Below are 13199 nucleotides of genomic sequence, written 5' to 3'. Positions count from 1 at the left end.
GGAGAATCTTTGCTCCATTTTTCTGAAGCTCCCACAAGCGGCTTCATCCCTGCCTTGCTGGGGGCAAGTGGGAGAAATCGGCGTGTTATCAAGCTGTACACTCTAAAATCGCGAGGAGCGGATAAAAAAGGGGAGAAAAAGCCCCAGAAGAAAAAGCGGCTCGGTTTGTTAGTTTAGTTTAGCATCACTGCAGGGAGGAATTCGCGCTCGAGACGCAAAAAAAAAAAAAAAAAAAAAAAAAAAAAAAAAAAAAAGGCGCTTCTGCATCCCGCTGTTGTAGAAATGAGGAGATTCGCTGTGGATTAAAGGCACATCTTAAAACTGCGTACAGGAAAATGATGTTTACTCTGTGAAATAAATTGGACGGAATAATGCTGCCCGGCTGAGTGAAGTCTGTTTTTTTTTTTTTTTTAAATCTTGTATGTGCTTTTTTTTCTTGGCTGGATTTTCTTCCTTCGGATTCCTTTTTTCTTCTCTTTTTTTTCCTATGTCAGAAGAAGAAATGCTCTGAACACTGGAAAAGGCGAAGAGGAAAACTATCCGAGGTGATTATATGAGGAAACAATGTAGCTATTTGTCGTTTAACTTGGGAAAGAGGTAACCTCTTTTACTAATCTTATTCCCAGTACATTTTATTAGAATATATAAATATATATAAATTTACGGATGAGGGGAAAGAACTTCCAGCTTTGCCTTTCAGCAGCCTTACTGAGAAAATACACACTCGAGTTTGAGAAATTTAACCGTTCAAGTGTGTGAACTGGCAGATTTTACAACCTCACAAACTGTAAACTTGCCCAGGGTCTGTTTTTGTGGCGGATTTGGTCAGTTCAGTACTTTGCTTGTGGAATTATAGTGATGGCTGTTGATTGGTTTTCCTCAGTAAATCAGACGAGGGCTTCAATAATCAGCCATTTAATAAACACCTGCAGTCAGTCTCTCTCTCTCTCTCTCTCTCTCTCTCACACACACACACACACGCAGCCAAACAGCCAAGTGTATTTAAAATGCAGGCAAATTGTATTAGGATAGTCCATTCTCCTTTGATTAAAGTGAATCCCGTTTTAGCGGCCTTAATTGGAATTAATGTGACAAATTACTCGAGCTAATGTTCTCTGACTGATAATGAAGACTCGCGCGCGCCTCAGATTGCGCTGCGTGGTTTTATTTTTTCTCTCTCTCTCTTTTTTTTTTTTTTTTAAACCAATGGCTATCGCGTGCGTTAAAAAAAAAAATCAGTAACAATGAGTAAATAAGAGAAAAATGGTGAGTAGAACGCAAAATATGTGGACGGAATATTTCAAAGTAATCTTAATGGACGCCCAGGAAGCTTGCTCATGGGCACAAAGTTGAGTAATGCTGGCTTGGAATGGTCTAGTTGTCATACACGGGGGATTGGAGCTTGGTGCTGCACAGTGACTGGCTTGTATTAAGGGGTCCAAGCACCGAATCTGCTGCAACCCTTTTGGAATAATTCTGATTAATTTATTTATATATATATATATATATATATATATATAAAAAATTTTCTCCTCAAAAGTATATAGGTGTCGAAAACCAAGAAAGGCCTAGACACACCAAGTTTCCCTATCCTCCCATGACTTGGGTGGTGTTATGACTAGAGATTTGTTTAGAGGGTAAATATTGGTTTCAAGCCATGCACAAGCACTATTATACAATTTGGCAAAAAAAAAAAAAAGTAGATGGGGTTATATGGTCCAATTTGCATATTAGAAACTGACTTTTAAATAATTCTACACTATTTATCCTTAAGCCATGATCTAGAGTCTAGAGCAGTGGTTCTCAAAGTGAGGTCCATGAAGCATAGCCTACAGGTAGTCAGTGGTCGACATAATGTCCACTATTATCAAAGATATTATATTTATTATCGAGTTCTTCTAGTTTTCAGCCCATTTGGACTGGTCGCTTGAGTTTAATCGGTTTTTATCAAAACCAAAATAATTCAAAAACAAGTCAGCCTGTGAATAATGTCGACTCGGAACTAATGTACTCCAAAACAACTATGGTTATTTATTCAATCATTAACAACAATCTGAATAATGAGCCTAATATTTGAATAGTTGGATTATTTTCATAAATAAATGTATACTGAAGGGGTCCATGGAATTTATTTAATAGTTAAAGGGCTTAAAGGAAGAACCCCTGATCTGATTTTCACAAAATACTCTGCGATCATCAGGGAAGTGCAATGTAACCACTGTGGGGCACTGTAACCTTCTAAATACATAGATGATGTGAGATAACATGCCTATAAATGCTGCTAACCTCAACCAAATGACTTGAAGTGGAAATTTGACATGCTTTTCTAGATGACAAGCCTGAACATATCCTAAAATAACATCTGGATCAATCATCAAACATGCTTGCCAACAGTTGATCAAATTTCAGCAGCCAGTAATTACCCTGGTGGTAGGGCCTAGCATGATGGTATTTGCTGTGTACATACGGAGGGTATTATCACCTAGCTGTTCACCAAAGGAGGCGTGCTTTCCCATCGACATTTCTCAACATATCATGACTTAACAGTTGGACTAATCACCAGCCATGGTTACCAAAAGCCTTTATTTTGTCAGGTTTTTGTCAATTGCATGTACCTGCGTGGATGCTGTTGATTGGCTATATTTGATTTCTCTTAGGTGTATATGAGCACATTTTGGTTCTGATGTAGGCTTGATATTTTTAGGTATGCTCATTCTTTCATTTCTTTACATATACAACTATAATTATAACGAATGTTGAATTGAATATTAAACGTTAATTTTTCTGCTTCTGGTCATTATAATAATATGCAATATTGGCATACTATTCCGCTATACTGTTGAGTGGGATAGTATGATTTGGGACATAGACGAGGTTCACTGTGTGCACTGTGTTTAAAGACTTCAAGCCTATTTCAAAAGTGTGTATGGGGTTTTAAGTCCAGCTACTGAATCTGTACAGGGGAGGGAGCTAGTTCATAAGTAATGGGCTTGACTGCGTTAGTTTACCCTGGTCTTACGCCTACTTCATTTCCTCTTCCAACGCTCTAGTTTGACATCACACAATAGGTTTTTTTTTTTTTCCTGAGACAGCCCGTTTGAAGCAAATGCTCCGAGCTTATGGAGGAGCCAGTGACAAATGAGCTAAACATATTTCCTTTCCATTTCTAAATAACACATGCTAGCGATAGGCTTAATCTGTGTCCACTTTATTCTTGTGCCTTCATGATGTATTCCCTGATCTGCTGCTTTTTCGTGTAGAAAAATCCTACTATATTATTCATCTTCAAATCTCACCTGAGGGACATGACTGTTGAGTGATGATTAATTCCACTGTCTCAGTACTCAAACAGGATAAAGTGCGAGTCCTTTGCGCCATGTCATAAAATGTAAGGCAAACATGATTAGGAAATGGAATGGTGTTTGAGTTGAAAGCAGTAGTGGGCATTTCACATTGGCTGTCTGCTATGTTTTGGGGGTATTTCATTTCTCTTGACTGAGGTTGTATGCAGAGATGACAAGATACAAATCTACTATATATATATATATATATATATATATATATATATATATATATATATATATATATATATATGTATGTATTTTAACTTATCAAGCTTTAAAATATGTGATGTTTAATTGAAACTACCCTACAATGTTATTCTCCGAGAAGACATTGATAACTGCCAACACGACTTGCACATGAATGTGACTTGTTTCTGAAACAAAAACAAATAGGCCATATTTAATATTCATTTAAATGAATTAATACAGAATAGGGGACGTTAACAAGTGTATAAATTACCAGGGAGGGGATGATTCACTGTAGCCATAGATTTTATCCTCTTCTAATGATGTTTCTAATGTAGTACCTTTCCACAAAAAGTCAGCAGGTCATTGGCCAATATTTCAGCTGTCAGATTTGATGTTCTGTGCGCATCAAAAGATATTATTCAAGTCTTTCTAGTGTTTTTGTAAACCTGTCTCTCTGAGGGGACAGGAGAGTTGCAGGACAGTTTTTGTGTCAACGTTTATTTAGTTTGGTTTCATCTGTGTTTTCAGAATCCATGAACATTAATGAATCGGTGCGATCGTTCCTGGGCCGATGTGTGTAGTGCAGCAGGCTGTGGGATGTGAACGAGGAGCTCTTACTATCCTTACAGCATTGAAGGGCATCACACTAGTACATTATGTCTTATACATACAGCCACTTTAATAGGAACACCTGTACCACATAGCCTCAATCTCGTGTTCTTGGCTGACAGGAGTGGAGCCTGATATGGTCTTCGGCTGTTGTAGTCCATGCACCTTCAAGATTTGATGTGTTCTGTGCTTTGTGTTGCTTTTCTGCTCGCCATGGTTGTAAAGAGTGGCTATTTGAGTTACTGTAGCCTTCCTGCTAGCTTAAACCACTCTGGCCATTCTCCTCTGATCTCTCTAATCAGCAAGCTGTTTCTGCATCCAGAACTGCCGCTCACTGGGGGTTTTTAATTTTTCACGCCATAAAATCTAGACTGTTGTGCATGAAAATCCCAGGAGCTCAACACTTTCTGAAATACTCAAACCAGCCCTTCTGCCACCTACAACCATGCCACGATCAAAGTCACTACGATCACATTTTCCCTCTCGTTCTGATGTTTGACGTGAACATTAACTGAAGCTGCTACTTGACCTGTATCTGCATGATTTTATGATTTGCGCTGCTGCTACATGATTGGCTGATTGGATACGTGCACAAACGAGCTGTTGTTCATTCTAAAATGGCTGGCGAATGTGTATTCCAAATCGAACTTTTGTTTTTCTCAATCGGAAGTCATTTTTTTTTCCTCTCTGGGGTTGTCGGACGATAGAAAAAACTGACGCCGGTGAGCACTATATCAGCAGCCCATTAAACCTTCATATCCGCAGGGCAACTAGGAATAAAAAAGTAATAACCTGGACACGTAATGTGCCCGGGCTACTGATTTGTCCAACCCTGTGTTAAGATCATGTGACCTACTTTGCAATAATTTCAGGCCAGCCGTTTCAGCATTTCCTGCTGATATCAGCTCAGTAACGTTACTGGTTATCACATTGCAATCTCTACCTGTATATTATTTTGTTGATTTGTGCTTGGAAAGGAACCTCACGTAGTTTCAGATAGAAATAGTAAGTCTAGCCCTGGTGGCATAAATAGGATTGTGTATGAGCTTGTTGTTACAGTCTGCCAACGTTTTCCATCTGGTAGGAACACATTTGGCTCATACAAACTGCTTCAAGTACATGATGCCTTAGGGCTTTCTTGCATGTGGATCCCACTTCAAGCACCCTACAAAGCATCTACATTGTGGCCTGTGTTTGACTCTACTCGTGTAAAGATGCTCCTTGATATTTGTGCTCTTTTTTGTTTTGTTTTGTGTAAAGCTATAACCTTTTCTAGTTTTTCAGGTATGCTGTGGAGTCCCTGGCTGGCTCTGTGATAGTTACTGCCCTTAGTGCTCCATCATAAAACTGTGCATCCTGCATTCTTTTTACTGGACAGGCTTTGGTGTACATTAGCAATGGAACAGTATGAAAATTCAGGCTATGTTACAGGTTTGTACATATTCAGACCATGGTATAACATCAGAAAGGTATGTTGTCAAATATAACCTCCAGCATTGCAGGCAGAAAATAACATCACCTTTCAGTTATCCGGCTGAAGGATTAAGATAATTTGGTCACCTGTGAATTCCCACCCACCAGCCAGCTCTCCACTATCGTACAACAGCTACCAACAGAGAAGGGTGAAGGTTAACACGTGCTTCCTCTGAAGCCAGCCAGCTGCATGTTTTCAACCCGCAGCTTCTGCCGCGTCAGGGCAGAATAACACACTGGGAGGGACGTGCTTTCCACCCTCTTCCGCATACATGAGCTCATTGTTGCCCATGGCTGGCAAGTGTTGCTGTGATTGACAGGGGAGAAATAGTAATGCCATCCCTCTCACTCGGAGAGCACGGCCAATTTTGCTCCATCGGTTTCTAGCCACGGATGGCTGTAGCATCGTTGGGTTTTGAACTCACAATCGCCCTACGATGAGAGCGTCATTTAATGATACCCTTAAGTTGATATAGTCAAGTATAGCCAAAGAGAACAACATCAAGACATCGAAATGAATTAATCTTGAGCTTTTGTTATTCTTCTAGAATAATTTGAATATAAAGAGGCTATATCTTTAATCAAATACTCAAATAGTCTACTGGACATATTATACATGATAACCTACAGGACAAGACTATGGCTGCGTCTGAATATCCAATACTACCCTACTATACAGTAGGTGAAAAGCAGTACACGAAAGGAGTAGTATGTCCGAATTCTTAGTATTCATAAAACAGTAGGCAAGAAATTCCCGGACGACACACTGCTTCCGCCTCGATTCTGCGGTAGGAACACAGCGCTATCCCATAAGGCAACGGGACTGGCACGGAAGAGCTGTCAGAATCAGTCGATGTCACATTACGGTGTCAACATGGCAGATGCAGGATGTCTGGATTGTATTCATGCTACACACATATACTGATCAGTACGTAGGCACTGAATCAAACGCAGTATGTACCGTCACAGTACGCGATTTCAGACGCAGCCTATGAAGTAATATACTAAATTGTGTCCTAGATGAGTTTTGTGAATCCACTAAACCGATAAAATATACATATCATACCCATATGTACACATATCCATCACCTCATTATCGAATAGATCAAATCTGTACTGATATCTCGTAGCTTTCAATTTTATGCTCCTTCCATCCCGACTTCTCTTCTAAGCTAAATTAAATCAGCTTCCGAACAGTTAACTCATGCACACTGATCCTCTGTAGATTGCCAGTGTCTAATGCTGGATGAATCTAAAGCAGGCGTCTCATCTTTTTGCATAAAGATGTGACCTTCAGAAAGCTGAAATTGCATTCGCTAAGCAAAAAAAAATTCCATAAAAATACACTGGAAAGTAGCCTTTTACTTTAGCAGGCCTAATCGAACATGGGGATGAAGTATCTTTATGTTTAATGACATGTATATAACTTCAAGTTAAACCGAATCTGCTATGAGTGTCATAAGATATAGTAAGTGTTTCAGAATCCATGACATTTTAGATAGATGTTTAGATACTCCAGTGTTTTCTCACGTGTGTTTAATATACTTCTTTTACCGGCTCTTCAATTTACTGGAAATACCTGTAGGCTAAGTCTTTTATGTTCAGATAAGGAATATTCTTATGCTGTGCTTCGTGTGTCTGGGTAGTTTGTGTCATCAAGTATTACTGTTTTATTTTTTATTTTATTTATTTATTTTTTTGCTTTGCAGACCGACCCACCGAACTGAGATCCGAGTTGGTCAGGTAGTTTGTGTGAGGGTTTTTTTTTTTTGGAGCTATTAAATTCATAAGCCCAGCCACCTGGACTAAGCAGGATTTCAAATCCAGGCTATTAACTTTTTATTTGTAGATACCTGGCACACAAGAAGGTTCAACAACCAGAGAAAAAACCGGTTGTTGAACCATTGCTGAACCCTACTGACATTTTTATTTGGTATTTATTTGTGATGTAACGCAGTGACACTATCTGTACGTGTTTATTGTGCCAAATATCCATAATTGTATTCGCAGTTACACCTAAAGTTGGCATGGACTAAATTACCAGTTTTTTTGTTTGTTTTTGTTTTTTAAATGCAATATAAACTCCACCACTACTGCCCCCAGAAACACTAAAAAAAAACCCCACTGGAAAATCCAGAGGTAGAAATGCCAGCATGGTGTGTGAATTTTGGCTCTGACAGTTCCTCATCCTCAGCTACATCACTCGAGTTTGCAGTTAGTCTCAACTAGAGATGTTGAGCACAGGACTGATGTTTTTTTTTTAAATCCTGCATGTTATTATATAGTTTCTCCCTTCCCACAGTATGTTCCGGCAAATGTAATTGGTTCTATTTCCCAACATATAAAACTAGTAGCCTATTTTAAATCACTACAGCCCTGACCAGGCACTTACTAAGGACGCTGTAAATGCATTGCGCTCTACATTCATGTTAATGAACATCTTTATCTTTGCCCTGCGAGCTTCATATTTGACGGCTTGCTCACACCTACATCAAAGGAAAAACCTATATAATCTATGTGAGTATTCTGTTGCGTCTCATGGGATCAGATTTTCTAACACATGATGTAATCATTCTGAATGTGTTCGCGTTTCAAACATAGAAAAGACATTCTCTAGCCAGATTCAGATAAAATCCTTTGTGTATAATGTGAGATAAAAACAGTTCATAACCAAAATATTGGACAACATCTAGCTGACTTTTTGTCGTGGTACAGAGTGAAAAAAAAAAATAGTGCTTGCGTCATTATAGTAATGTAGGTGTCATTATAGTCATTTGGGGTTTTCTCAGTTGATCTTGTGTGCCGGTTTGCAATACAAGGTGGAAGAGCAACAGGCAGATTCGCAATCTATCATGTGGAATATATAAATATATATCTATATCAGTTACACAAGAAATAGGCTTGGGAAACCTTTTTTGGGACTCTCTGTGTGGTGCCGTTCTACCTACTGGCTCGTCAGTTTCCCGTTCACCGAGCAGACAAGAAGCTCTCTTTAAACGTCTCCCGCGCTGTTTGTCTTTTATTTTGCGGTAATCGTTTGCACGTAGCTGACGTGGCTGCGCACAGCAGGCCGAGGAAGAACAACGGCGGTTTCTCATTTAAAAATTCTTGCGTCTGCGGTGCTTAAGGACCGCTGTGCACACTCAGATGGAGGGCTAAGTAGGAACGCTACCTGTTGGTCCGTTTATCGCGCACCTGTCCTTTAGGGCTTTTATTTTAAACAGTCCTATTGCAGCATAAACATTAAAGCGTAGCGTGGTCTCATCAAATGGACTGTAATGTGTACGGGATTAGCTTAATAAATGGAGCAGGAGAAATGATTCGAAAGGACAGATCTTAGATCCGGCTTGGCCTTGGCAGACGAGCGGAGGTAATGGTGCGGAAGGGAAGGGAAATGAAGTAGGAGCATGCCATCGAGGCACTGCATTTAGTAAAATATGAGGCCAGCTGTTATAGCGAAGAGTAAGATGTCATCCTCACATGTCCTACAGTAACTTTACTAGTCATAAAGGAATCCATAAACGGGACACAGCTCTGGTAGAGCAAGCTGGAGCTTAGTGTGTTTTGTTCAGTTGATATCATGTCTAATCTAGGGCTGCAACTAACGATTATTTTTCATAATCGATTATTTTTTCGATTAATCGAATGGAGGAGCGGCAAACTTTCAGTACCGTTTTTTTCTTTTATTTAAAATAAAATCCACAAACTGAGTGTTACAAATATAAACTTCAGACTAAAACTTTACACAACTGTTTGTCCAATTATATATGAAAATACACACACCAGAATATTTATTATTCATTTAGGACTGTAGTTAATTCAGTGCTTTTTGTGCATCCATAAAAATAATGTATAAATACTTTATATATATATATATATATATATATATATATATATATATATATATATATATATATATATATATATATATATATAAAATAAAAACTAATATATAAGTTTATATTATATAATAGTATTTATGCATTACTTTTTATAAAAGGTAAAGTTGACATAAACAGTAAAGTTCAGAAAGTCATTGTCGGTGACTCTGGGTATTAGGCTAAAGCTAGTGGCGTCGCATTACGTACGTATGACGTCATGCGCCATTGATTAGGAAGCAGCAACTAGTGTTCTATTCGAGACGATATTACCTTTCTAAAATCCACACACTAGATGGTAGAGTACAGAGTGCATAGTGTAAGTGTACAGTATGTCATTTGGTTCAGAACGTTAGTATTTCCTCTCCGAAGCGTGTTTTCTGAACAGAAGTAACGTAATGAGTAAACGCACCCCGTTCCGCCTGCAGACCAACTAATCGATAGTGAGATTCGTTGACAACGATTTTCATAATCGATTATTATTAATTTTATTGGTTAGTTGTTGTAGCTCTAGTCTAATCTGTCAGACAACTATGTTTAATCATAACTGGAGTATAGTACATGTAAACAGAATGTGGATTTCTCTTCCTGCTCATGTGCACTGCCTAGCTTGACCTTCTAGCAAACATTCAGTGGCACTCACTTTTCTCCTTTCTACTATTCCGAGCAAAATATCTTCTCTCACCTTTTAAGACAAGAGAACATCGGGCACATGTTGTCCTGGGGTCTGAGAGCATCAAGCAGAGCTAAACTCATTAAATAGACTTGCGTATTTTTTTTATTCCCCTCCCCGTGGTCAGCGCAGTCAGAATTCCACTTTTCACCTCTCAATCGCTGTGTGTGCGTGAGGGCTTGGTGGATCGATGGGCATCCTGCAGCTTGTTAAAGTGAGAGAAGCTGGAGTGTTTCCTCAACTCGCTTTATCTTTCCTTTCACCTGCACACCTGCCCACCTTCAAACGGCAAATATACTTTGCAAATTTCACTTAACTAGTTTTTCCCTTTATGTTGCCTCCTGACGTCATCACTGTGCAGTTGGGGTGTAGAGCAATTCCACTATCTGTATCTGTTTTCAGATTTAAATCTGAAGTGGGTGTGGCTTAAACTGTTTTTTAAAATTTTTTTATAATTGTTTCTTATATCCAATACTCTATCACACTGGAAAAAACGCAGAGCAATTCTGGCTCCGACAATTTCTCAACCTCAGCTGCATCACTCGAGATAATTGGATCCATCCATCCATTTTTTGTACCGCTTATCCTACACAGGGTTGCGGGGAGCCTGAAGCCTTTCCCAGGGGACTTGGGGCACAAGGCAGGGAAGACACCCTGGACGGGGTGTCAGTCCATCGCATAGCACAATCGCACACATACTCGGGGCAATTTAGACTTGCCAATCAGCCTACAACACATGCCTTTGGACTGGGGTAGGAAACCCCCGAAGTACAGGGATAACATGCAAACGCTGCGCACGCAGGGCCGAGGCGGGAATCTAACCCCCAACCCCGCAGGAGCGAGGCAAGCGTGCTAACCTAGAGATGCGCTTTAATATTAGTAATAATTCTGCAATAATTCTCCAATATAAATCTCATTTTAATCCACCGCAGCACTGATCAGGCAGTTACTAAGGATGAATGAATGAATGAACACTGTAAATGCAATGTTCTTGTTTTTCCCACAAGCTCATATCTGACCGCTTGCTCATGACCACATGAAAGTAAAAAAAAATGAACGAAAACAAAAAAATCCCTCCCAGTTAGTTGATGTATTCACATCACTGCCATGCATCATTATTAAACAGCGGCTAATCCAATATCTGTGTCTTATGGCACAAGATGGAGACATTCGAAATTGTTTCCATCACAGCAAAAAAGTGAAGTATTCAGGCTGTGCTGTTCTACGGAAAATGATAAAAGCGCACAGTATCATGTTGGTTTTTAAGAGACCCGTCTAGGCCCTCCCAGTGTCTGTACTCTATGCTCCAAATGAAGCAACATGACAATAATGTACCCATTTGCCTCCTCCCTAAGTTACAGTTGTAACCCCAAAGCATTCAAGTTCTCCAGGAACTGACTAATTAAGACTTTGATGTCAAATAATTTAATTGGCCCTCATGGTTACTTGACTGGCTGATGTTGATGAGGCATTTTCCATGCAGAATCAAAACTTTGGAGAGTTCCAACCCCTTCTCACGCTTTGTAGAAATGCTAAAAAAAAACGTGCTTAAAGTCTAATTGCGCAGCTTATTGTTTTCAGGATGCATGATAATGACGTTCCCACGCATGGTGGACTTAAAGTCCCACAGAGAGTGAGTGGGAAGCTCCGTTCTCTCTCGGGGCTCTTTCATTGGTTGAGAGCTCAGCTGCTCGGTTTCCACGCCAACATAGTGCTTCGTTGGTGACCTCCTGGAGCAGATGTCGCAAGATGGCAGCCAGGTGAAAAAAGAGAACGAAACGAGTGGCGTCCCACACATACAAACAACTTGCTCATGCTTACTACATGTACCGTCTACAGGGCCTTATGGATGGTCAGGGATGAGTGTGTGCGTGTGTGTGTGAGAGAGAGAGAGAGAGAGAGAGAGTGAAGGATGGTGAGAATGAGAGAAAGTACTTTTACACTAACAGAGTGGTAGCACATAGTCTGCGTGGGCTGCCTGCTAGCTGTCATTTGATATGGAGCAGAGCTGTAGATAGATGCTGAGCTGCAGGATCTTGTTTGCTTCACCATGTTACTGCAGGCATGCACTAAATCATGGGCTGTGAATTAACTTATAGATCTTGTTTTTTTTTTGTTTTTTTTTGTTTTTTTTGCATTTGTGGATGCAGAGCTTTGAGAGAGTTTTTAGAACAGATGCCCTTCAGGAACCTGGGAGTTTTGTCAGTATTATTCTAAAACATTGTAACTTGGAGGCTCATGCTAATATACTGCAGAGGTGCATCTCAAAAAAATGTATATCGTGGAACAGTTCATTTTTCTCCCTAATTTCATTCAAAAAGTGGAACTTTCATAGATTCTACATTTATTACACATAAAGTGAAATATTTCAAGCCTTTTTTTGTTTTAATCTTAATGATTACGGCTTACAGCTCACGGAAATCAAAAATCCAGTATCTCAGAATAATAGAATAAAGAATTTATAATACAGAAATGTTGACCTTCTGAAAAGTATGATAATTTATGCACTCGGTACTTGGTAGGGCTTTAAAACTTTTGCACGAATTACTGCATCAATGCGGTGTGGCATGGAGCCAATCAGCCTGTGGCACTGCTGAGGTGTTATGGAAGCCCAGGTTGCTTTGATAGCGGCCTTCAACTCGTCTGTATTGTTGGGTCTGTTGTCTCTCATAGATTCTCTATGAGGTTCAATCAAGCACAGTAACACCACAGTCAGTAAACCAGTTACTAGTAGTTTTGACACTGTGGGCAGGTGCCGAGTCCTGCTGGAAAAGGAAATCAGCATCTCCATAAAGCTTGTCAGCAGATGGAAGCATGAAGTGTTCTAAAATATCCTGGTAGACGCTGCATTGACTCTCGACTTGAGAAAACACAGTGACCAACACCAGCAGATGACATGGCCCCCCAAATCATCACTGACTGTGGAAACTTCACACTGGACTTCAAGCAACTTGTATTCTGTGCATCTCCACTCTTCCTTCAGACTCTGGGACCTTGATTTCCAAATGAAATGCAAAATTTACTTTCATCTTC

The 13199-nt window shown here is 39.7% G+C and overlaps 1 protein-coding gene across 1 annotated transcript in view; it reads left to right on the top strand.

Annotated features, from left to right (window-relative positions):
* The first annotated feature begins 289 nt into the window (after positions 1-289).
* nlgn1 (neuroligin 1) overlaps positions 290-13199 on the top strand; it is a 231859-nt gene continuing 218949 nt past the window's right edge. Inside the window, exon 1 of the mRNA XM_053634743.1 lies at positions 290-545. The gene's annotated coding sequence lies outside the window, so the exon portion shown is untranslated. The remainder of the gene's footprint in view (positions 546-13199) is intronic.

The sequence above is a fragment of the Ictalurus furcatus genome, chromosome 10, assembly GCF_023375685.1.
Source record: "Ictalurus furcatus strain D&B chromosome 10, Billie_1.0, whole genome shotgun sequence".
Classification (NCBI taxonomy): Eukaryota; Metazoa; Chordata; class Actinopteri; order Siluriformes; family Ictaluridae; genus Ictalurus; species Ictalurus furcatus.
The sequence above is the reverse complement of the archived record's forward strand: the minus strand, read 5'-3'. Positions and strand labels throughout refer to the sequence as shown.